At 38.1% G+C, this 26,208-nt stretch overlaps 1 long non-coding RNA gene across 4 annotated transcripts in view; it reads right to left on the bottom strand.

Annotated features, from left to right (window-relative positions):
• LOC110133553 (uncharacterized) overlaps positions 1–25,064 on the bottom strand; it is a 92,962-nt gene extending 67,898 nt beyond the window's left edge. For 2 of the 4 annotated variants that reach the window (XR_002312798.2, XR_002312797.2), the window contains exons 1-2: positions 24,933–25,058; positions 13,422–13,517 (exon numbers count right to left, since the gene is read on the bottom strand). This is a non-coding gene — a long non-coding RNA (uncharacterized lncRNA). Of the gene's footprint in view, positions 1–13,421; positions 13,518–24,932 lie in introns of all 4 variants that reach the window. The other 2 variants (XR_002312795.2, XR_002312796.2) reach the window with 2 other exon arrangements.
• Positions 25,065–26,208: the final 1,144 nt, after the last annotated feature.

Here is a 26,208-nt window from a genome sequence, read left to right on the forward strand (position 1 = left end):
GCAGATATATATTTGCAATTAGTTCTTGCTGATTCCTATTTAATTCAGGACCACTTGGTTCATTCTAGCATTCACCTTTTGCTTATTGGTAAACTCTTCCTCTGACAGTGAAATTTTTATTTAAACCCTTTAAAAAGCTTTTCCTTGTACTCAGAATAATATTCTCATTGATTACAAAGCCTGTGTGATCAGTCCTGCTCACTCAGTTCACTGTTATATATTCTACTCCAAGCTCATTGGCCTCATTTTCTTGGTTTGAAATTTCTGCTTCTATTACAAACTTAGTTATTTGTTCTAGAGATGTCTTCTCTGTGTTCTTTGCTTTTCTGGCTCAGTTAAATGCTATCTTGTCTAAGACAGAGGCCCTCCTTGAACATGACCAACAGGGGCACTCTTCATATACTTCTATCTCTATCATATAATCCTGGTGACCACTTTTATTGCACTCAACAATAGATGAAACCTCCTTTTAGTTTTGGTTCACTTATTTACATTCAATATCTTCAACTAGAATGTGTCATGAGGGAAGGGACTTGCTTATGTTTTCCTGACAGCTACCTGATCAGAGCATAGAATAACTCCTGGTATATAATAGAGACTTGAAAAATATTTACAGATGCAGATGACACCACCCTTATGGCAGAAAGCGAAGAAGAACTAAAGAGCCTCTTGATAAAAGTGAAAGAGGAGAGAGAAAAAGTTAGCTTAAAACTCAACATTCAGAAAACTAAGATCATGGCATCTGGTCCCATCCCTAATGGCAAATAGATGGGGAAACCGTGGAAACAGTGACAGACTTTGTTTTGAGGGGCTCCAAAATCACTGCAGATGGTGACTGCAGCCATAAAATTAAAAGATGCTTACTCCTTGGAAGAGAAGTTATGACCAACCTAGACAGCATATTAAAAGCAGAGGCATTACTTTGCCAACAAAGATCTGTCTAGTCAAGGCTATGGTTTTTCCAGTAGTCATGTATGGATGTGAGAGTTGGACTATAAAGAAAGCTGAGCACCAAACTGTGGTGTTGGAGAAGACTCTTGAGAGTCCCTTGGACTGCAAGGAGATCCAACTAGTCCATCCTAAAGGAAATCAGTCCTGAATATTCATTGGAAGGCCTGATGCTGTAGCTGAAACTCCAACAATTTGGCTACCTGATGCGAAGAACTGACTCATTTGAAAAGACCCTGCTGCTGGGAAAGAATGCAGGCAGGGGGAGAAGGGGACAACAGAGGATGAGATGGTTGGATGGCATCACCAACTCAATGGGCATGAGTTTGAGTAAACTCCAGGAGTTGGTGATGGACAGGGAGGCCTGGCATGCTGCAGTCCATGGGGTCACAAAGAGTCAGACACGACTGAGCGACTGAACTGAACTGAACTGAAATATTTACAGAATTACTCATAGAATCACTGGCAGTCAACAATGGTAGTCTGCTTTATCAAGATTGGACACCATGAATTTGCTATAATATTAGTTTATGCAGTTGTGAGCATTCAGTATCTCCTGAATGGGAAAAGAAAGATAGGATTATGTTGATTTAGGGTTGTCATTTTGCCAAATGTATGCACCAAAAAGATAAGAGGATAGGGCTGCTATGAGTATTGGCAAGAAAGAAGCTGGGCAGCGGAAGAGGGGGATACCCATCATGGAGGATAACACAGATGTGAGCTTTTCAGAAGTATTAGCCACAGTAGTGTGTTGCTAGTGGGGGTAAGAGGAAATAGAGTGGGGAGGCAGAAGGATTTAGACCTCTCCAAAATTGCACATCCTGAATTGAATAATTTTATTTGTGACTGAACCATAGCATAGTGGGGCAGCAAGTAGCATCAGTTGTAATTTTGGCCTCTACAAAGTTTTGGAAACAGTAGCAGTCTCTGCTACTTGCAGGAGATTGATGTCTTGGGACTCCATCAGAATAAACATTGTTCAGCTTCTGAATTCCTAATTAGTACATAGTTGTTTGATAGGACACCTAATGTATTAACATATAAGTGGCTACCCTGGGCTCAATTTTTGTCTTCCTCCAGCCCCTATGGTCTTCCTTTGTGGCTCAGCTGGTAAAGAATTTGCCTGTAGTGTGAGAGATCTGAGTTCAATCCCTGGGTTGGGAAGATCCCCTGGAGAAGGGAAAGGCTACCCACTCCAGTATTCTGGCCTAGACAATTCCATGAATTGTATAGTCCATAGAGTTGCAAGAGTTGGACAGGACTGAGCAACTTTCACTTACTTACTGCTCCTATGGAGATCTTGCTAGAATGACTTCTTCCTGGTGGCTATAATTAGATCAATGAATACAGTTTCTGCTTTTTCCTGCTGTAATTAACTATGATTTGTCAGATCATTCCCCAAGAATGAGTTTTAAAATCATCTGTGCTTAGATGAAGATGTAGCTGGCAGATGATTTGAAAGGTTAATAATGAAAAATTAGAGAGAAGGACCAATATGTGATCCCCGACCTAGTCTGATGGGAATAAGAAACAAATAAACAAAAAATTAACAAATAATAACAATCCAAAAAAAAAAAAAAAAAAACCCTTTAAAAACCCAAACTGTACAGAATGAGCAGAACCTAACAGAAAGAATGGAATGAGACATAGGTTGCTTTTTCTTCTGAATTTCATGATCTCTTTCAGGTTAAAAGTACAATTTACCTCACTAGAAGTAATTTACTAAATGTATTCTGGAGGAATCCCTGAGTCCATGTATCACTGAAAATGAGCAATTTGTTCCTTTCTTGTAGTAACAGGCCCAACAAATTATATAGAAATAGGGGAACAAGAAATGTCATTAAATATATTGAACTGGTTGAAGTAGTGGTTTTCAAACTGTGTTCCAAGGTCAGAGGCCACTTGCAGAAGGGCAAAGCAGAGGCAGCTTAAAATAGATCAACTCCATTTCTATCTGTTTTCTACATTGAGGTTCTACATGAGATTAAATTTAAAAACAGAATTCTGCTCCAAAGTGAATTAGAAAACCATTGGTCTTCTAAGGATAGAAAAAAAGGAACATTTTAAAAATATACACACAACTATTTTCAACTATATCATATAACATATCAAAAATATTTTAAACTTCTGTACCTATAACTTAGGTTATAGGTGTATTCTCATAATTGGACTTAGTAATTTTGAAATAAAATGGAAGTAAGAAAGAGAAAAAGAGAGGGAGGGAGTGAGGATGACAGAAATATTGGGCTGGATTCTAGTTCCTACTTTATTCATCTTCTAAGTTAATTGTTCTTTGACAATTACCCTTAAAGTCTAAGACTATATGAAAATAGACATGTAATTATTTCTTTTTATTCATAAAGCTAATGTAACATTGCATTAAAAAAGAAAATTTACCCAGAAGGATGAACCAAGCGAAAGTAAAATATAACTAGACTATACTAGGCACTCCATGAATATTTGTTAAATAAGTTAATGATGAATAAAGTTTCAAGATAAGATGTAAAACTATAATTTCACCTATTTTTTCAAATGCAAAATGATTATTAAGCTTTTGGGACAATATGTATTTCCTGGCATTGCCAGAAAAAATTTTACCTTTCCCTTGAATTAAAGAAAAATAATTATTTGATTCTTTTTTTTAGATGAAGGTAAGATTCACGTAACATAAACTTAACTATTTAAAGTGATCAATTCAATAGCATTTACTACATTGACATTCTTGTGTAACTCCAGTCTGTACACCATTTCAAAACATTTTCATCGTCTCAAAAAACCCTCCATGCTCACTAAGAAATTACTTCTCATTTTCTGCTCTCCTCAGCCCCTAGCAACCACAAATTTGCTTTCTGGATCCATGGATTTATCTATTTTGAATATTTCATATAAATGGTATCATGCAAAAAAATGTGATTTTTTGCATACAACTTATTTCACTTAGAATAATATTTTCTAGGTTCATCCATGCTGTAACATGTATCGGTACTTTATTCCTTTTTATTACTAAATGTGTTCCTTTGCATGTATACACCACATTGTATATATACATTTATCTGTTGATGAACATTTCAGACTGCTTCTACATTTAGCTATTGTAAACAGTGCTGCTATGCACATTCATTTACAAGTTTTATTTCCTTGGGTACTTGTTTTCTGTTTTCCAGGGCATATACCTAGTAACAAAATTGCTGGGTGATATGGTAATTCTCTTTTTAAATTTTTTGAGAAGCTGCCAAACTGTTTATCACAGTGACTGCACAATTTTACATTCCCCCAGAAAAATTTGAGTGTTCCAATTTCTCCATATCCTCACCAATACCTGTTATTTTTCATTTGGTTGTCTTTTAATCAAACATTTTTGTGATTAAACATAATTATTGGTTTAACAGTAGAATAAATTTTTCAATAAAGGATTTTCTTTTTCATCTAGTTCCTTTGCTATTTTTCCAAAATTGAATTTCTTGCTCCTCTTTATCCAACATATATTAGAGTTTCTGACTTTATTGAGGACCCAGATGTAGAATACCCTATCATTATACTGTTGGGGCCTGTTTTCTTTAAATGGAATGCCAGGATTCATTAGGATCCCAGGTAACGTTCCTGGCCCTTTTTTTTTTTTTCTAATCACTTCCCACTCCATTATCATAATGCTGTATCTTTCCTTCTCTACTAAATGCTTTTGGTGTCAAATATCTAGGTCTGTTATACTGACCTAAATTGGGAATGAATAAGGAACAAAAATACAAAGACACAAATTAGGAAACATTAAAAAAAATCACAGAATATGTATGTCTATATGATATGCTATTTCACATATGAACACCAAATTATTTCACAGAACAAGAAAATGTAAGTCTCAGAACAATAAAACATGAATATTTTGATCTATTTTTTGACATTTGACCGTTATTTTATGTGATTTCACTGCTAATTTTGCTTTTTGCTCACATAATTTCATTTTTCTGCTCCATGGCTACTTTATCAACTAGAATCAGTTATTTCGGTGATGCTAATGTGGCCACATATCAGTTTAATACATTTCTGCTCAAGCAGTGATCAGTCACACACCACCTGCCAAGCATTGCAAACGATCGCCAAGTAGACAATTTTGACAGGCTGTTCCCAGGAGATACCTGCACTGTGTTTTGTAACAGGCGGTCGCCCAGCAGGATCACAGTCTAGGAATGGAAACCCAAAAGCAAGAATGAAAAAAGAGGAAAATAAAAGATGGAAGTGACTAAACACAGAATAGAATCTTTAAAATTTAGACGTGTTGAAAGAATATAAAACCTTGAGCCTAGGAGAGAAACATTAAATAGTATGTACTCAGAATTAAAAGAAATGTTAAAAAACTGCACCAGATGATGAACAATGAAGATTAAATATGAAACAAACATAAATACAGAAAATGACAAAGGGGCAAACATAGAATTTGGCCATTTTTGCCAAATAAAATTGGAAGGATAGAGAATATAAAGCCTAATGGAGCAGAAATAAACAAGGCAACACAGTGGCACACAAACAAAGCAATAATTCCTAGAGACAACAGTTCACTGATAAAACACACTCTCCCAGTGGGAAGCTTGGGGTATCAGTCGCATCATCACTTGTTTACTTGTATAAGAGCTCCATCAGTATTTGTTGGTTCTACAAGAAAGACATGCTATATAGAAAATTTGTATATGTAAAACAAGGAAAATAGCATTATTTTCTCTTCTAACCTGTGCAACCATATTAATTTGTATGTATTGATATTTCCCAAATGTGTCCTTCCCTCTGAGACATAATAATGTGCCTTTAGGTATGATGTACTTACCAGGAAATAACACCAAGTAAACTGGACAGATATAACTAAAGGAAAGCTTGCTTCTTTAAAGACTCCTGTTAAGAGTTGTAAGCTGGACTTCAGCAGTGGGATGGAGGCCCGCAACAGTTTGCTCCCACTTGACTCACGGTGCTGTGACAGGTGGGAGGAAAACAGATACACTCTGCTTCCTCCTGTCACGCGGAACAGCTTGGGGAACCCACAAGCAAAGAAACCAAGGCTGTCACCTTGAATCCTGTTCAAGAGGAAGACAAAGTGCTTTTGTGCTTGCCCATGAGTACAGGATCTGTTACAGAAAATCTGCCTAGAAGGAAAGCATATTTGAGACCAGACTTCGGGTAATCGGAGAGTCACGCTTTTGTGATGCTAGAACCTACATGGGATAGTCCTTGATTTGACTGGTAAATATCTGCTCTCTAAACTATTCAATAACAACTTTTGATGAAAACACCAGAGCTGCAATTGTGGTAGAAAGCTATTCTAGTGTTACATTTGTTAACTAATTTTTATGAGTTGCAGAACAGAGCAAGATAAAGTCACAAAGACACTAAGTCCAGAGACATAGAAAAAAAGTGACCAAGTAGTTCTTTGAAGAGTGGATGGAAAAATATTGGATAGTTGTACTGAAGTGGAGGTGGTGATGAACCCATAAGAATCAAAAAATGTTTGCACAAGAAGCACCAAGTAACTATTAAAAATGCCTCTTTGGAGAAGAATATTAAAATAATTTAAAAGGATATATCCTCTAATCATAGAAATTCCACCATTAATTACCTAGAATTTAAATATATCTTATATTTACATACCATATGGATTTATTCTTTAGCAATCAGTTTGCATAAAACCTCTCCATGATTCACAACAAATATATGTAACATTTACAGCTATAAATTAGTCACACAAAATGAATTTATTTCTATGATAGCTGTTAATAGATATGTTAAAAATAAAGTATTTCTGACATCTATAAATTTAAGATATAATAGAACTAAGCATAGACAGATCTGATTCAGGCATCAATAGGAGAAGGATGCTGCTTGCCTGATCCACGTGTACAAACATGTTTTCTTTTTTGGTGGTTACAAATATGAGATTGGCCCATGAGTTCAGATATCTCTCTCAAGGTCAACAAAATAATATGGATAATCACTGATGAATATTATGGGATTGGAATCAGATAATAGAATGAACAGGTTATAATTTACTAACCTGAGCACACATTTTATAACAAATTCAAATAATAAGCAGGACAATAACATTCTGGCTAATCAACAATACCTTCTTACTTAGTCATTGAAAACACCTTAGCCCAACATACTAATGATACTATGAGAATCTTTTTGTTCTTTCTCTTTTTGTTTCTTCATTTGATGATAGTTTATATTCTACACAGGATTTTGGAAATAATACAAAACCTATACCATAGGATTTTGCTGAAACATATTGATCATTTCTTTTTATTAGTATTGATGAGAAAGTTTCAAAATTTCTCAGCAACTGAGAAAACATGGACCTGTAGCCAGGTCATCCTGGATTTGAATCTTACTTAGTTCTATAGCCTCGGTCAAATGACATAACCCCTTTAACCCTTGGGCTCTGCTGTGTAAAACTGGACTATCTAGCATCTAGGTTTGTGTGAGGATCTGAGACACCTTGCTCAAGACCTAGTACACAGCAGATACTTGATAAATAGCAGATTTTTATTTGTATTTTATTCCTTCTCCCCTGGCTGCTGGTAATGTTGTCTCTTTGAGCCCTGGAATTGGCTCAGGTGAAGACAGTCTGCTTGGCCAGAGCAGCCCAGGGCTAATGGTTTTTCTGTGTAGTTGTATAAAGGCCTTGGCCCCTCACTTAACCTCAAGACCATTGACAGACCATCTAAGCCTCTGTGCAGACCAGCTGGCTGACTGAGCTGAAGTCTTTGTCCTGGCTGTGTTGCCACCCAACCTCTCCCTCTGCTCAATCCCGCTATCCTCCCTTTTCTTCCCATAGTCATTAATCAGGAAACCATTCTCTAATAAACTTTATGGACCAAAATTGCATCTCAGAGTCTGCTTCCCAGCCAATCCATCCTGCAACACTCCTCTACTAGTTAAGAATATGTAATGAGTAAGATGAAAATGTTTGGGAGAGATGGAGAATATAAGAGTGTAGAGAGACTTAAAAAGTTTTTCTAGGATAACAGAAGTACAAAGGGGAATAACCCAATTTCAATATTAAGAGTGAAAATTCAATTGTAATCCCTTTGCAGTATCTAATGATAAAGAATCTGCTACCAATGCAGGAGACATAAGAGATGTGGGTTCAATCACTGGGTTGGGAAGATCCCCTGGAGGAGGGCATGGCAACCCACTCCAGTATTCTTGCCTGGAGAATCCCATGGAGAGGAGCCTGGAGGGCTACAGTCCAATGAGTCGCAAAGAGTCAGACATGACTAAAGCAACTTAGCTCATAAACCTGGTAATAATAAGCGTTGTTGTTTAGTCCCTAAATCATATCTGATTCTTTGAGACCTCATGGACATAGCTCGTCAGGCTTCTCTGTCTATGGGACTTCCCAGGCAAGAATCCTGGAGTGGGTTGCCATTGCATCCTCCTGGGGATCTTCCTGACCCAGGGATGGCATAATGGCATAGTAGGGTTTATCTTTGTGCTTTCAGCAGTTTTGAAGTATACAATGTTGTATTTCCATGAGACACAGTTTTTGGCTCATTGATTATAAGTCTAAAGAATCTTACTTCCTAACTAAATATAGAAGCAGAAGATAAATGCCTGATTATGAAAACCAGGGATATCTTAACAACCTATTTGAATAATGATTCACCAAAGATATTGACTGTGAAAATCATTGAAAGTTATTTCCTTGGTTTTGGTCATGGTAGGTACACATCTGGCATTTGGTCAATCACTCATTAAATATTAATTAGCATTATTTATGCAATTTCAATGCTCTTTTACCGTATTAATGGGAGAAACCTGAAGAAACATGCTCTTCAAAAACCATAGGTTCTCTCTCACTGATCTGCAGATTGCTTATCTAATTTAAATAAATTTATTTGTAAAAATAAATTTCCTTTTTCTTAAGCCTGAAATAGCAACAGTTAATTAAATGCAAAGAAAAAATCTTTTACTTCTCAGCATGGAATTTTTTCCCAAAAAAGTTATCCAGTTAATTTTTATCAATATAAAGAAGAAATCACTACACTACTTAGCATTTTCTGAGTCTGCATATTTATCTTTTTTAAATATATAGAAGAACTTTAAAATAACATAACTTTAGAAATGAAGAGTTTAGTACACAGAAAGCTATGCATATGTCTAGCAACAGCTAAAACATGCCACACAAGATTGGCTCTTTAAAGTGCCAAGAGTTTAAAAATCATTCAGCAACAATGTAGGGGTTTGGAAATATTGAAGAGTAACATGGTTAACATGTGACTTGTTAGAGTAACTTTTAAAAATACTTGTAAGAGTAACATGTAAAAGTAAAACACAAATAAAAGTACTTGTAAAAGTAACATGATGCTTTTGAACTATGGTGTTGGAGAAGACTCTTGAGAGCTCTTGGACTGCAAGGAGATGAAACCAGTCAATCCTAAAGGAAATCAATCCTGAACATTGATTGGAAGGATTGATGCTGGAGCTGAAGCTCCAATACTTTGGCCACCTGATGCGAAGAACTGACTCATTGGAAAAGACCCTGATGCTGGGAAAAATTGAAGGCAGGAGAAGAAGGGGACGAAAAAGGATGAGATGGTTGGATGGCATCACTGACTCTATGGACATGAGTTTGAGCAAGCTCCAGGAGTTGGTGATGGACAGGGAAGCCTGGCGTGCTGCAGTCCATGTGGTTGCAAAGAGTCGGACACGACTGAGCGACTGAACTTAGTTAAATGAACATGGTTAAATGATATTGTACAATTCTTTTTTTTTTTTTTTTTAGTACACATTTGAGTCTCTGCTGTTTGCCAAGCATTGTGGACAAAGGTGCTGTGGTGGACTTGGGCTGTCACTGAATTGAGTAGGAAAGGATAGAAGACTCAGCAATCCCAGATTTCATTTGCATCAAGCTGTGTGGAGGATGAGTGAACAGGTCCTCAGGGAAATTCTCAAAGCTATTTGTCATCTAAACGATAAACAAATATTTGGTGAAATTCAACATGGTTCAACTATTACCTACAATTTTGTGACTTTAAGAAACTTTTTCTTTTTTTTTTTTTTTTGACTTGAGACTTTGGGAAGCATTGGCAAGGCAAAATCCAAAAATTTTCTTTTGCCACTTTGGATAGGAAAAACAAAAACAAAACTAAAGCCACTATATGTGGTATATGTATCATTACATCCTTGTGCCTGAAAGCATATATTCAGATTCAATCTCTAATCATACCCATGGTTACAGGACCCATTACATCACTTCCACACCTATTGGCTTGAATAAATGGGATAGACTTGTGTTGCAGTTTGTCTTTTATTTTCTTTGCAATTTATTTCTGGAATTACAATTAGCAAATCAAATCTATTCTTAAATTTTTCTTAATGTATATGGTGGTTATGTTGGGAAAGAAGTAAGAATATCCTATCATCTTTCAGACAGTAATATCTCTATCATATGAAGATTTTTGTTCAGGGGGGAAAATACAAAATCTGTACCTTAGGCTGTTTGTAATGTGCTAGAGATTAATATGCCTCTTGGTTATAATAATATTGCTAAAGCATAGACATATAAATTAGATATTTGAGATTCAAAATATACAAACATAATAGCAGGATATAATCAAACCTAAGTTTTCATATGTTATTTTCTATTATAAAAAATCATTATAGAAGTTGTCTTATTAAGGACTAAGAAAAACTAAACAATGGGCCAGCTTCTTATTTTGTCCCTCTTTCTCACTAATCTGATTTAAAAATTAAGTTCAGATATCAAAGCCACTTTTGAGATAAAATAAGGAGTTCTATTTGATCCTGTCATCAATAATGGAGCAAACCTTTAACCTTTTTTGAAATTTGCATTCACTAAGTCCAAAAGGACTTTATTATGAGGTTAATAAGATTGTGTCTGTAGAATATTTTAAGCTCTTTTATTTTCAGAATGATAAGCAAATGTGAGGTTTTATTATCATTATCATTATCATTGGCTTCAAAGGGAATTTGGAGTTCACAGCTCAGTGGGATGAAAAAAGATAAGAACCTGGCTACTGGAGTTCAAATAACATTAGGGTTAAAAATTCAAGGAGAAGATGAAGAGACAGAGGGAGAAAAACCTCATTTCATTGATACATCAATGATGAGAGCCAGCTTGAGCAAGATTGAATCCTAAATAAACTATCAGGGTAAAATATACATACCTCTTTCTCTCTCACACACACATACATACACATGAATTGGCTTAATCATTTAAATTAATTCCTCTGTTTTTCAATTTAATATATTACTCGTGTGTGGTGTGTGTGTGTGTGTGTGTGTGTGCATGCTCAGTCATCTGACTCTTTGCAACCCTAGGGACTGTAGCCCACCAGGCTCCTCTGTCCATGGAATTTTTCAGGCAAAGAATACTGGAGTGGGTTGCCACTTCCAACTCCAGTGGATCTTCCCAACCCAGGGATCAAACCCACGTCTCTTGCATCTCCTGCATTGGCAGGCAGATCCTTTACCACTGTGCCGCCTGGGAAGTAATATTACTCATGTTCCTATGTTAAAGTCAAAAATAACTAAAATTAAAGGTATTCCTGACCACTTTTACTAATGCATGCGTTCATTGAATTTCCCTCCACATTTAATGTTGCATGTATCAATGATAAATATAGCAGACCACTTCTGTTAGATTAGCTCACGACAATTTGGTCCAAAGAAGTAACACCTGAGATCTTCCAGTCTGAAGTAGATAGTAACATTGAGAGGAAAATCTTTAACATTTTATGGTTGTTGGTTCTCCCATGGTCATGAAATCAAAAGTGACATATTTTCAAAAGAATTAACATCTGCACTTTTTTTAGTTCAACTGAGAGCAACTCATCGAAATGTAAATCACGGGAAAGTATACACACAGAAATGAATGGATAAACAGCAGAAAAAATAAAAATGTATCACCTCTATGCAGCCATTTGTCTTCTGAGAGCATGAGTAAAGCTTAAGTCAGATACAATCAAATGGACTGAAGCTTTAACAGTGACTTTTGAACTGCTTGAATTAACAAAATCAATCCTTATAAATTAAGCTATCAATGATCTATGGTACAATTAAGTTCCATAATCAAAAAATGCTACAGTGCATGCAGTGTCACTTGTGCTATTTCTAACACTGAATTTTAACTACTGCTGGCTAACTATTCCTGCAGGGTTGTGTAAAACTCCATCTGGCACACTAGACACTAACACTCTGGTACACGGTTTTCCTTTCCATTCTTCAATTTAGGCTGACATCTGGTGGTCTAGGGAAACGACAAGTAATGCTTCTGAATGCAAACCAATTCACAAATGTGGCATTTTTCAGTTTTCCCTTTGTCTATCTGAAGTCCTTGAAATTGCTACCAAACCAGTTAATTACATGGAGATTCACATAGAATAACTATTTAAATTGCAGAACAATAAGGGTGAAGAAAATGACCTTCGTATGATGAATTATATACATGTAAGTACATCGAACTCTTGAGTGACTAAAAAGCATCAATAGAAAGCACCATATATTGGCCAATTAGACCCACTCAGAAAGGGTACTATTTAATGGCACCACACTGGGGATCATAATAGGAGTGTAGAACATGTAAGATTTCCTTCTTTCTTTCTCCTTTGTCAGGAGAGTTGGAGGGAGGGAAATGAAAAGAGTAAGGGGGAGGGGTAGAATAAGCTACTGGGTATAGTCGGAAACTGATGTTTAAACAGGCATAAGGTAGTGTTCAAAAGCATTTATCCTTCATTTTTTATTTGGGAGGAAAGGGGGCATTTCCGGCAGTTTGTGGCCTTCCAGATGGTGAAACACTGGGCCAGAAGCAGGAGCAATTCAACTCTCCCCATGCCAAGGATTAAACAAAAATATCCCCAATTAATTTACTGTCATGTATTCCAGTAATTAGCAGATCATGAAGGAACCGAATGACACAGTCGGCCCTATGATATTCATACTAGTTAGGAAAAGAATGCCCCTGATTTTTCTTGCATTCAGCACAGCTATATCATTTGTAGTGTTTTGACCACAAAGAAACTTAATGAATGAGCATTTTTGTGTTCAGATTTTGATCACTAAATATTTTTCTCTGTGTCTCTTATAGTAATTATTACTAGTACAGGAAATAAATGTAATGACAGATTTACTTTGTTTTATCTCCATATTTAAAAAAGGTTGTAGATTGACAGAATTACGAGTGTAGTGCCCTCTTATGAAAAACAACCACACAATAAAACAAAACAACAAAAATCAAACAAAAAAAGACTTTGACCTTGCCCAAGAAAGACCATTATGAATGTTTGGTTTGCTCTGTTTTCACTTACCCTTGTGACTCTGAAAAGGTTATTGGAAGGAGTGCCAATTATGTTGGTGCTTTTGAAAGATGGCCAGTTCCTCTATGAGGTACCTTAAGCTGCCAATACCCAATCTCAGAAAGGTCATCGAGAAGGTCAAATGAAATTGCTTTTAGTTACTAAAAAACTCACCTGAGTTGAAATGAGTACACAAAAGGTGAAGTGCTTCCACCAGATTTTACCAGTCCGTTCTTCCCTTTATGAGTAAAGTTTATTTCTAATCAGTACCTGTAAGATGTTTTGAGAAAAGAGGATTTTATTTTCTTTTAATAAGCTTAAACTGTTAAATAAGCTTTCAACAGGGAGAAGAATAAATCAGTTCAGTTCAGTTCAGTCAGTCATGTCCAAATCTTTGCAAACCCATGGACTGCAGGACACGAGACCTTCCTGTCATCACCAACTCCCGGAGTGTACCCAAACTCAAGTTCATTGTGTCAGTGATGCCATCCAACCATCTCATCCTCTTTCATCCCTTCTCCTACTCTCTTCAGTCTTTCCCAACAGCAGGGTCTTTTCCAACGAGTCAGCTCTTCACATCAGGTGGCCAAAGTATTGGAGTTTCAGCTACAGCATCAGTCCTTCCAATGAATATTCAGGACTGGTTTCCTTTAGCATGGACTGGTTGGATCTGCTTGCAGTCCAAGGGACTCTTGAGTCTTCTCCAGCACCACAGTTCAAAAGCATCAATTCTTCGTTACTCAGCTTTCCTCATAGTCCAATTCTCACATCCATATGTGACTACTGGAAAAACCATAGCTTTGACTAGATGGACCTTTGTTGGCAAAGTAATCCCTCTGGCTTTTTAATACCCTGTCGAGTTTGGTCCTAACTTTTTTCGCAAAGAGCAAGCGTCTTTTAATTACGTGACTGCAGTCACCATCTGCAGTGATTTAGGAGCCAAAAAGATAAAGTCTGTCACTGTTTCCATTGTTTCTCCGTCTATTTGCCATGAAGTGATGGGACCAGATGCCATGATCTTAGTTTTCTGAATGTTGAGTTTTAAGCCAACTTTTTCACTCTCCTCTTTCACTTTCATCAAGAGGCTTTTTAGTTTTCTTCACTTTCTGTCATAAGAGTGGTGTCATCTGCATATCTGAGGTTATTGATATTTCTCCCAGAAATCTTGATTCCAGCTTGGGCTTTATCCAGCCCAGCGTTTCTCATGATGTATTCTGCATATAAGTTAAATAAGCATGGTGGCAATATACAGCCCTGATATGCTCCTTTCCTGATTTGGAACCTGTCTGTTGTTCCATGTCCAGTTCTAACTGTTGCTTCCTGACCTGCATACAGATTTCTCAAGAGGCAGGTCAGGTGGTCTGGTATTCTCATCTCTTTCAGAATTTTCCATAGTTTATTGTGATCCACACAAAGGCTTTGGAACAGTCAATGAAGCTGAGGTAGATGTTTTTCTTGCTTGTTTTTCTCTCTTGCTTTTATGATGATCCAACGGATACTGGCAATTTGATCTCTGGTTCCTCTGCCTTTTCCAAATCCAGCTTGAACACCTGGAAGTTCATGGTTCACGTGTTGTTGAAGCCTGGCTTGGAGAATTTTGAGCATTTCTTTACCAGCATGTGAGATGAGTGCAATTGTGCGGTAGTTTGAGCATTCTTTGGCATTGCTTTTCTTTGGGATTGGAATGAAAATGACATTTTCCAGTCCTGTGGCCACTGCTGCATTTTCCAAATTTGCTGGCATATTGAGTGCAGCACTTTCACAGCATCATCTTTCAGACTTTGAAATAGCTCAACTGGAATTCCATCACCTCCACTAGTTTCGTTCATAGTGATGCTTCCTAAGGCCCACTTGACTTCACATTCCAGGATGTCTGGCTCTAGGTGAGTGATCACACCATCATGGTTATCTGGGTCATGAAGATCTTTTTTGTCTGGTTCTTCTGTGTATTCTTGCCACCTCTTCTTAATATCTTCTGCTTCTGTTAGGTCTATACCATTTCTGTCCTTTATAGAACCCATCTTTGCATGAAATGTTCCCTTGATATCTCTAATTTTCTTGAAGAGATCTCTAGTCTTTCCCATTCTATTGTTTTCCTCTATTTCTTTGCACTGATCACTGAGGAAGGCTTTCTTGTCTCCCCTTGCTATTCTTTGGAACTCTGCATTCAAATGGGAATATCTTTCCTTTTCTCCTTTGCCTTTCACTTCCCTTCTTTTCACAGCTATTTGTAAGGCTGCCTCAGACTTCCATTTTTCTTTTTTGCATTTATTTTTCTTGGTGATGGTCTTGATCCCTGTCTCCTGTACAATGTCACGAACCTCTGTCCATAGTTCTTCAGGCATTTTATCCCGTCTACTCTCCCTTGAATCTATTTCTCTCTTCCACTGTATAATCATAAGGGATTTGATTTACGTCATACCTAAATGGTTTAGTATGCTGGATATCCGCTGGATCATCGAAAAAGCAAGAGAGTTCCAGAAAAACATCTATTTCTGCTTTATTGACTATGCCAAAGCCTTCGACTGTGTGAATCACAATAAACTGTGGAAAATTCTGAAAGAGATGGGAATACCAGACCACCTGACCTGCCTCTTGAGAAACCTGTATGCAGGTCAGGAAGCAACAGTTAAAACTGGACATGGAACAACAGACCGGTTCCAAATAGGAAAAGGAGTACATCAAGGCTGTATATTGTCACCCTGCTTATTTAACTTCTATGCAGAGTACATCATGAGAAACGCTGGGCTGGAAGAAGCACAAGCTGGAATCAAGATTACCGGGAGAAATATCAATAACTTCAGATATGCAGATGACACCACCCTTATGGCAGAGAGTGAAAAGGAACTAAAAAGCCTCTTGATGAAAGTAAAAGAGAGTGAAAAAGTTGGCTTAAAGCTTAACATTCAGAAAACTAAGATCATGGCATCTGGTCCCATCACCTCATGCGAAATAGATGGGGAGACAGTGGAAACACTGTCAGACTTTATTTTTTGGGGCTCCTAAATCACTGCAGATGGTGATTGCAGCCATGAAATTAAAAGACACTTACTCCTTGGAAGGTAAGTTATGACCAACCTAGACAGCATATTAAAAAGCATATTACTTTGCCAACAAAGGTCTGTCTAGTCAAAGCTATGGTTTTTCCAGTGGTCATGTATGGATGTGAGAGTTGGACAGTGAAGAAAGCTGAGCTCTGGAAAATTGATGCTTTTGAACTGTGGTGTTGAAGAAGACTCTTGAGAGTCCCTTGGACTGCAAGCAGATCCAACCAGTCCATCCTAAAGGAGATCAGTCCTGGGTGTTCACTGGAAGGACTGATGCTGAAGCTGAAACTCCAGTACTTTGGCCATCTCATGCGAAGAGTTGACTCATTGGAAAAGACCCTGATGCTAGGAGGGATTGGGGGCAGGAGGAGGAGGGGACGACAGAGGATGAGATGGCTGGATGGCATCACCGACTCGATGGGTGTGAGTTTGAGTCAACTCTGGGAGTTGGTGATGGACAGGGAGGCCTGGTGTGCTGCAATTCATGGGGTCGCAAAGAGTCGGACACGACTGAGCGACTGAACTGAACTGAAACGGTTTAGTGGTTTTCCCTACTTTTCTTCAATTTAAGTCTGAATTTGACAATAAGGAGTTCATGCACCAACATTTTTTCAATAGTACTGTAATAAAATGGCTTCATTGTTTCTCCACTATAATACATAGAAATCATATTAAAGGTATATCACTTTAGATAAAAATAGTAATCAAAGAGGAGCTAGTAATATGGAATTTGCTTTTGAAAAGTAGATTTACTGTACATTTCTAGTTTGGTTTATGTAAAATTACTGAGACTATGTTTAAATGTTAAAGAGCATCTATAATACATATATACATTAATGTTTAAATGTCATTATTTCAAATTATATAACAATTATCATTACATTTGTTTAATGAAACTTGACCCTTTAAATGAAATGCAGTCCAATATTAGTGCTTAGGTATCAGAGATTCATTCCAGAAACTTAAAACATTTTCTGTAACTCTCGCAGTTGGACCCAGTATGTGCTTCTAGGTTTAAGACACAGGAATCCCAGTTTTGAATCAGGGCTACTATTCGAATCCAATGTGTCTTGATGTATATACACAAGGTGGCTCATCTTAGCATGAAGGTTTATTTCCAAATGGGAAGCTTGAGTAGACAGTGAGATTTGATGACTCTCTTGACAGGCAGCCAAGAATTCCTGGGATGATCCAGTATTTGTGTTTTAGAATGCAATAGCTGGATGAATGCATCTGTCATGGCTACTGAAATTTCCTTTGTTACAGAGGGAGCCAAGTACCTCTTCTTTTTTGACAGGCTATGTTTCTGCTGTTTTATTTTTTTTTACCTGCATAATCACAGCAAGGATTTAAATGGTTGGCATTTGTGTATATCCTTTGAGAGCCAGCACTTTTCCTGCCCAGCTGTCTACAGTTCCAGAAGTCATTAGAAGCCAAGTTGCAGTTTCCTTGATTCTTTCCTGAAAACTTTTCCCTTTCTCTTCTCTCATTTCTAGATGCCCACATGGCCTTATTATGGGAACCAGAATCCAGAGAATGACAGCCAAAGGCAGATTTCAAGTGTGTGTGCTAAGTTGTGTCCGATTCTTTGTGAATCTATGGACTGTAGCCCACCAGGCTCTCTGTCCAGGGGCTTCTCCAAGCTAGAATACTGCAGTGGGTTGCCATGCCCTACTCCAGGGGATCTTCTTGACCTAGGGATCAAATGCACATCTCCTGAGGCTCCTGCATTACAGGCAGATTCTTTACCACTGAGCCATGGGGGAAGCCCCAAAGGCAGATTAAGGTTTCTAAGTGCAGTGGTTGAACAGCAGTGATTAAGCCCACCTTAAACTTATGTGGCACAGTTTAAAAGGCATTTCTTTCCTTTTTCACTTATGTAACCTGAAATTTCCATCATTAGAATCATCATTTGATTGAAAGTATTATCACTGTAAAAACAAATTATGCACCAATCACCTTGTTAGACACTGGAGATAAAAGATAACCAAGGAATTGCATACCATTACTATATGATGAAAGAATGTTCAGTAAAAATACATGAAGGAGGAGTCTTTTTAGACACGAGAAGGGATTCCATGAAACTAAAACAAGGAATGAGAACATTTAGCAGGTAGAGAGAGCAGCATGGTGAAAGGAATGAAAAAGCACAACCTGTGACAGTAATGGGAAATTAGAAAGTCAGTAGTATGATCATATCTTCAGCAACATGGAAGGTAAATTTGAATCCTGAGGGCTGAGAAGACAGTTTGGACCTGGATGCAAAGAGCTAATTGAGACAGAGAAGTACTGTGAGAGGGGAGAAGAAGGGTCAGAGTAAGGCATTCAGGAAGGGAAGTATATGTGTTTTGCAATGAGAACCTCCTATGGAAGAAAATACATGAACACTGTATAAGGGATATACCCACTGGACCAGTTACATATCCAATTGCAGAAACTGAAGAAATATAGTACTATAAAGATTGGTAAATTAAAGGTCAAGATCAGAATCTAGGATTTGTTCAAGGAAGAGAAGGGACGTTTGTTTTGGGCCTGTTAGGAACAGAGCAGTAAGGGCATCAAATTCACAGCATGTGCAAAAGAATTCAAGAGTGAAGAGCATCTCCCCAGTTGCTGAATTGCATTGCAGTATTAACAATTCCTCAAAAAATAGCAGCTAACATTTATATTATTCAATTTCTGATTATTCACTATATTAGCTCATGATTCACCATGTATTCTGGCCCCTTTGGAACAATTTGAGAAAATGAAAATAATTCTTTACCGTTGTGTTTTCAAATTTGAGTATCTAGCATGGTACTGGAGGTTTGTAAAGACGCATCAATATTCTTAAAGAGTTTTTCCATGAGAATTTAACCAATGGGTAATTTAAAGTATTATTTTCTACAAAATTACACAGATAAATTATCAATGAGAACACAAAATGCACAAAAAACATAGGATTTAGGATTAACTTAGTGTGAGAAGTCATTTCTTGAGATTACGTGTTTATTTCTCTCTGCTGCAGGGAACAATATTCAGTGAAAAATTTCAAATAATTTCCATTAATATACTTTCCAAATATGTTACTTTAATTATCTACTTGAAAGTGAAAATATTTAAATATATTCATGGCTAATTAAATCAAAAGAGTAAAACTGGTAAGTGATGTGTTGTTTTTTCTTACTCTAGTCCCTGTAATGAGACTGATCAAATAATGCCCACCATCTTTCTCACAATCAAAAACACTCACAATGGCCTTAGTAGGCAGAGAGAAAAGATGACTTGAGGATTAAAGTTGAAATTGGTTGGGGCATTATGGTGAAAGATTTCTCTGTTTAATGTAGTGAGGTTGTCTCAGCCCATAGCATACCACTATTTGAAGTTTTGTTTAGTTTTAAAAAGGAATATATTTTTCTTACTGTGATACTTGATTTTCATTCCAGCAATGTTATCACTGTAACATAGTAGCCATTACTGCTGGTATTTGCCCATAATGAGACTGAACACTTCTTTTCATTCCCCAAAACCATGTTTTCAGTTCAAGACCTCATTAATTCTTGTTTTACCTACTACAATAATCTCCTGACTGGTCTCTTTGCTTTAATCTATCCTTACTTGAATCCATCATTCTGTCTGCTTAATCTTCCTTTAGTACCATTCTCTTAGTTCTCCCCTTCTTAAAAAGTTTCAGGACCTCTCACCTCTCCATTTCAAAAAATATTTTAAATTATTTAGATCAATTCTTAGTAGCATTTTAGTTTCCCGCTCTAAGTAATCTGCTAATCTTCTAAAAGTCATGGACCTTCTCCCAATAAAACTGCAATTATATCTACAGTTACATCAAAGTTCTATAAAATGTCAGGTAATCCACAGACACTGAAACACCTAGGAATAAGAACATTTGTCCTTCATTTATTTATTATTAGCAGGCTTTTATTATATGTCAGTCACTGTTCTAAGTACTGAGAATAAAGTAGTAAACCTTTAGATAAAATCTCTATCCTTATTTGGCTATATGCTTGTGTGTGGAGGTAGATGATAAAGAAAATAAATAAGTAAAACACATATAGTACTTGATACAGTGATGAATGTTAAGGAGAAAATTGAAATCAGAGAAGTAGGATAAATCAGAGACATCTTGAAAGATGTTGAGACATTAAATAGGTCAACCAAGGAAGCTTTTGTTGATAAAGTGGTTACTAAGCAAAAACCTGAAGAAAGTGAGTGAGCTAACCATGTAACTATTTGGAAAAAGCATCCAGGCATTGGAATTAGTAAGTGCGAAGGCCCTGAGGTAAACATGTTTGGCAAGTTTGAAGAACAAAAAGACCATCAGAGCTGCAGGGGTGAGGACAAGGAGGTAATTAAAAATGAAATCAGAGTAACAGGTAACAGTATAGGTAGGGCCACATAAGTCACAGTAAGTGTTGTGAGGACTGTGGTGTTTATCCTAAGTGATATATCTGTCTTCAAGTTTTATTCAAATTTCTCCACAGCTGGTCTTAGCCAGCTCTTTCTCTCAACTGTGACTGCTCTCCAAGCCATTTAATTTTATTTAATCCTCCCAATGTAAAATTTACCCACTTGCATCCATATGTGTGTCACTGTTCAGTCGCTAAGTTGTGTCCAACTACTTGCGACCTCATGGACTGCATCACGCCAGGCTTTTCTGTCATTCACTATTTCCTGGAGTTTGCTCAAATTCATGTCCATATATATACATACACACATATGCACACACACACAAATATATATGTACTTTTATATATAAATGTACTTTTAAGTACATACTTAGATATGTATGTAAAATATTTCCTGACATTCATAACTAGTTATTGATTCATGCAAACTAAAATTCACAGTTAACACAGATACAAAATGATATTTGATCCTCATGGCTTATAAATCACACAAAAGTTTAAGAAAATAATATTTGTAACACTGTTACCAAGGCAGAAAAACTCATATCAGATAACTCATGTTATAGTAACTACTGAAGAAAAGTTGTTTTTTATTCAAAACATTAACTTTTAGCAATTGATCCAATCATATATTGTTTTAAGGTCATTAAATAAAGATTCAGACTTCTTGGAGTATTTACTGATCATCCACTATGTTCTAGGCGTCTTGCTAGAGACTGGAGATACATTGATATGTCAATCAAATTATTTTGCTGCATGATAAATTACTCAAAATCTTAGTAGCCTAAATCAAGAAACTTTTAGTGTTTCTCACAAGCCACAAGATCTACTGGGCAATTCCACTGGTCTGAATCAGTTTGGGTGATCTCTGTTGTCAGGTAGTATATTTCAACTGGGGCTGTTTGGTCTAGGATGACCTCATAAAAATGATCACTTGCACTCTGCTTGAGCTTGGGGGCTATAGCTGAGATAACTCATCTCAGTTCTATGTGGTCACTCATCCTCCAGGAGGCTAGAGTGGACTTCTTGACAGAGGACAGTCACAGTGAACACAAGAGCAGCAAAGATGGAAGTCCCACAATGGGAGTGCTTTACAAGCCTCCACTTAAGTCATATTTGCTATTGCATTGGCCAGAATCAATCATACGGCCAAGTCAGTGTCAAGGCGGGAGGTGACAATTAGAGGCCGTCACTACTACATTTGTCATATATAGTGCATTTCTGAAGGTGACAATTATAGTAGATACTCTGTTTTATAGTAGTAGCAACAAGACATTTAATATTGCAACATTCAGAAGTGACAATTTGAAGAAAAGCCAAAGTGCAGATCAAATCTTATAAAACAGCCTTTTTTTTTCTAAAGAAAGTTATTCTACAGAGAAAGATGCTATTAAGAACAGTTTCTATTTGTTGACTACCAGGTGCTTGACATATATTTTCTAATTTAATATTTACAGAAAGTCTGCCAGGAAGCATGTCACCTTGTGCATAGACAGTAATTTGAGGGTTTCAGGGGTTGTTACTTGTCCAGAGTTACTTAGTATGTTTTGAAATCAGAATTTATGCTGAGATCCTACTAAAAATAAAATCTATGCTCTTTTCTCTCTCTCTAATAGAAAGAACATGGGAGGAATCATGAAAAACGGTGCATTCTTGACTACACAAACTTTCTTCATGTAACCAACATTTTACCTCCTAAATTTCTGTTGACTCCATTCTTTGCTTTCCGTCTTGCCCTCTGTCACCCTACCCTAAGCTTTTGCCTGGAATACTACAGCAGCTAATACCAGGGGTACTTTTTCAAAATTTAAATCTACTCACATTCCCCTGTTCCCCTTCTTAAAAATCTCTTAAATGGCCCCTCTCTTCTTTTCTCCTCTCTCTCTCTCTCTCTCCCACTCAGTTACAAAACATCACCAGATTGCCAGGTCTGGCCCCTACCTCTCTAAACTTCATCCTCCAGACACAAGCCTTCCTTCAGCAATCAGTAAGTCAGTTCCACCAGTATGTATTTTTTAAACAGTTACTATGTATCTGTCTGTGGTATTTGGTATACTTTAGACAAAGATCACTTGCACTCAACAGATCCTGTGTTCTAGCTGAAGAATCAACCACTACACAATACATATTACATATAATTACAAACTGTGTGAAAAAGCAACATAAGGAAAAAAAGAAAGATTAATCAAGCCACATAATACTGGAGGACACAGTGGAGCAGACTTTAGTGTTATGGAAAGTAAGATGGTCAGGATGGGAATGTTAAGGAGCTAGCTGAGAAGATACCATGTGACTGAGGAGATATCGTGTGGATGAGGGCTAGAGTGTTAAGCGAAAGCTCTACCTGCTCAGAGGATAGCACGATTGATGCTGAGTGGGGAGGGCGAGCAGAGGAGAGATGTCAAAGAGATGATGGAGGCCACACACAAGGTAGGTCACCGCCATGGGACCTTCCTATTTACAAAGTTCTCTCCCTTTTTTTAATTTGGTAATTCCTCCTCAAAATCCAGCCCTTAGCTCAAGTTTATTTCTGCTGGGAAATCATCCTAATTAACTCAAGTCACCCTACTATTCTTACCACACTATGAAATTCTCTTGTAGTATTTATCACAGCTGTGCTTTATTTTTTTGGCACAATTATTTTGTAATACTAGTACTTTTTCTGTGGCTGTAAGCTCCATAAGGACCAGAACTATTTCTTCCTGTGTCTGCCACAAACTCCACAGCGCTATCACGGTGTCAAAAATCCAATATATGTGCACTAAACTGTGTTGAGATAATGAGTAATGAAGTATGATGGTGGTGGTTTAGTCGCTAAGTTGTGTCCGACTCTTGAGACCCCATGGACTGTAGCCTGTCAGGCTCCTCTGTCCATGGGGATTCTCCAGGCAAGAATACTGGAGTGGGTTGCCATTTCCTTCCCCAGGGGATCTTCCCAACCCAGGAATTGAACCCAGGTCTCCTGCATTGCTGGCAGATTTTTTACCGACTGAGCTACAAGGGAAGCCCCATAATGAAGTATACTAAGCACTTATTATGGGCTGCCCTGGTAGCTCAGCTGCTAAAGAATCCACCTGCAACGCAGGAGACCCTAGTTTGATACCTGGGTTGGGAAGATCCCCTGTAGAAAAGAATAGGCTACTCACTCCAATATTCTTGGGCTTCCCTGGTGACTTACATGGTAAAGAATCCACCTGCAATTCAGGAGACCTGGGTTCGATCCCTGGCTTGGGAAAATCCGCTGGAGGAGGGTGTGGCAACCTTTCCCAGTATTCCTGCCTGGAGAATGTCCATGGACAGAAGAGCCTGGCAGGCTACAGTCCATGGGGTCACAAAGAGTCAGACGGGACTGAGCAACTAAGCACAGCGCAGCACAAGCACTTATTATGGAGCGACACAGCAGAGTGAATCTGAACAAATTACTTCTGTGGGCCAGGCTTTCATTTCTTCCATGTTAAATGGGGAGTTATCCCCAGATCACATGAGTTTGTATAATTTGTTGATTCTGTGAGAAAGAGTTAATATAATGACTTATAATGTATTAAAAGTTACTATAGTTCTAGTTCTAATGCTTTTACAAAGAGGTGTTGTTACCGAAAACTCAAGTCCTTGTGCCCTATGCCCAGTGAGGCCAAACAATAACGCTGGACTTTGAAACAGAGAAAGGTTTATTACAGGGCCCTGCAAGGAGATGCCTTAAAAATCCAAGTCCCGGAAAGCTTGCAGCACAGCCCTTTGCTAGGAAAGGTGAGGGAGGGGCATGGTGAGTTGTTACAAACTTTTTGGTGTCAGATCCTTTGTTCTTGAGGTGGGGTCGTGGACAAGTAATGAAGTTACAGTAAATCTCTACCAAATGTTACTCTCTGTTCTGACAAGAAAGGGCAAGGTCCCGAGGCACAACTTTCCCCTCTGAGGTACCAGCCCCGTGCGGTCCCGTGCGGTCCAGGATAAGAGGAGTCAGATCTTGGCTGGCGGCTTCCTCAGGGCCAGGTCCCTAGACCTGCCCAGCTGTCATCGCTGAGGGATCCAGGCGCCCGCCCAACTGACCCTCAGGCTCCTCACGCTTCCCAAAGGTTGGGGGGCCAGGTCCCGCAGACTGGAACCCAGGACAACTGCTGCTTCTACCGCTGCCTCAAGGCCTGGGATAAGGCAAGGGCTCTGGAGCTGCAGGGACACAGCCCCCAGCCTGTTCCCTGGGCTCCCCAGCTCACCTGCGGGCCTAAGGCCTCTCTTACCTCATTCTCCGCCTGACGGCCGTTGGCTGAATCGCTTCACTAATCCTTCCTCACCGACAGTTCGTCACACTGCAGCCCTGACCAGTGACAGAGCAGTACTACTAACGGTCACTCAGCGACAGTTGGTTGCTTGTGGGCAGGGCCAACTGAGGCACCAACCAATGGCTGAGCAGGACCCGTTGCCTGGTAACAGGGTGCAGAGTAATGACGCACAGCGATGGTTGTGCGTTAAGGGATTTGATCCCTGGGCTCTGGTACAGTATTAATCTAAATAAAATTTGTTATAGGCCAAATTGGGAACCTTCCGAAATATGTATGTTGACTTCCTAAAACAAAGGGAAATCGGGGCTTAACCAGGGGGAGAGTGTGATCAAGTTGCTGTATGGAAACTGCCAATGAAATACGGTAGGGAATAACGCAGGAACGAATCGGAGATCCTTGAAACAACTAGTGGTGGTGATCAAAATTTACAGAACTTCAGTTCTAAAGTTTTCCTGTACCTCCAGTATGTATCTTTCAAGGAAAATTACATGGTAAAGATAGATTGCCTATCTATCTTTAGACACGAGGCCATGTTTTTTTCCAATTATGAATGGCTGTTTGATAGAATCAACTTTGTAAATAAAGTGTGTTTTTGACTGCACTGGGTCTTTGGTGCTGCACAGGCTTTTCTCTTATTCCAGAGAGCAAGGGCCACCCTCTAGTTGTGGGTGTTCGGATTTCTCATTGAAATGGTTTCTCTTGTGGAGCAAGGGCTCCAAGGTGTGTGGGTTTCAGTAGTTGCAGCTCCTGGACTCTAGCGCACATGCTCAATAGCTGTGGTGCATGGACTTAGTTGCTCCATAGCACATGGGATCTTCCCGATCAGGGATTGAACCCATGTCTCCTGCATTGGCAGGCAGATTCTTTACCACTGAACCACCAGAGAAGCTTGATAAAATTAATTTTTAAAGATAAAACAATCACTTCTGCTTATAGATGCTTATTTGAACATTATAATTTATTTTTTAAGAAATATGAAAATCACTAGCAATGAATATTATAACTAACTACCCTGTACCATTGAATTTTATAGAAAGCCAAAATAGCCTAGACAAAAAAAAAGAAGGGGAGGAATAAACCCAGAATCCTTTATCTTAATAAAGCATGGAACTGCCTATAGTATTCTGATGTGTATAGCCAGCTGTGGTTCCCCAGAGTGGTTCTTGGATATTTGAAGAGAGATTAAAAAGCAGTCACATTGTCTTAAAACAGCAAAGTAGAAAAGGTCCTCTAA

This window comes from Odocoileus virginianus, chromosome 21 (assembly GCF_023699985.2).
Source record: "Odocoileus virginianus isolate 20LAN1187 ecotype Illinois chromosome 21, Ovbor_1.2, whole genome shotgun sequence".
Classification (NCBI taxonomy): Eukaryota; Metazoa; Chordata; class Mammalia; order Artiodactyla; family Cervidae; genus Odocoileus; species Odocoileus virginianus.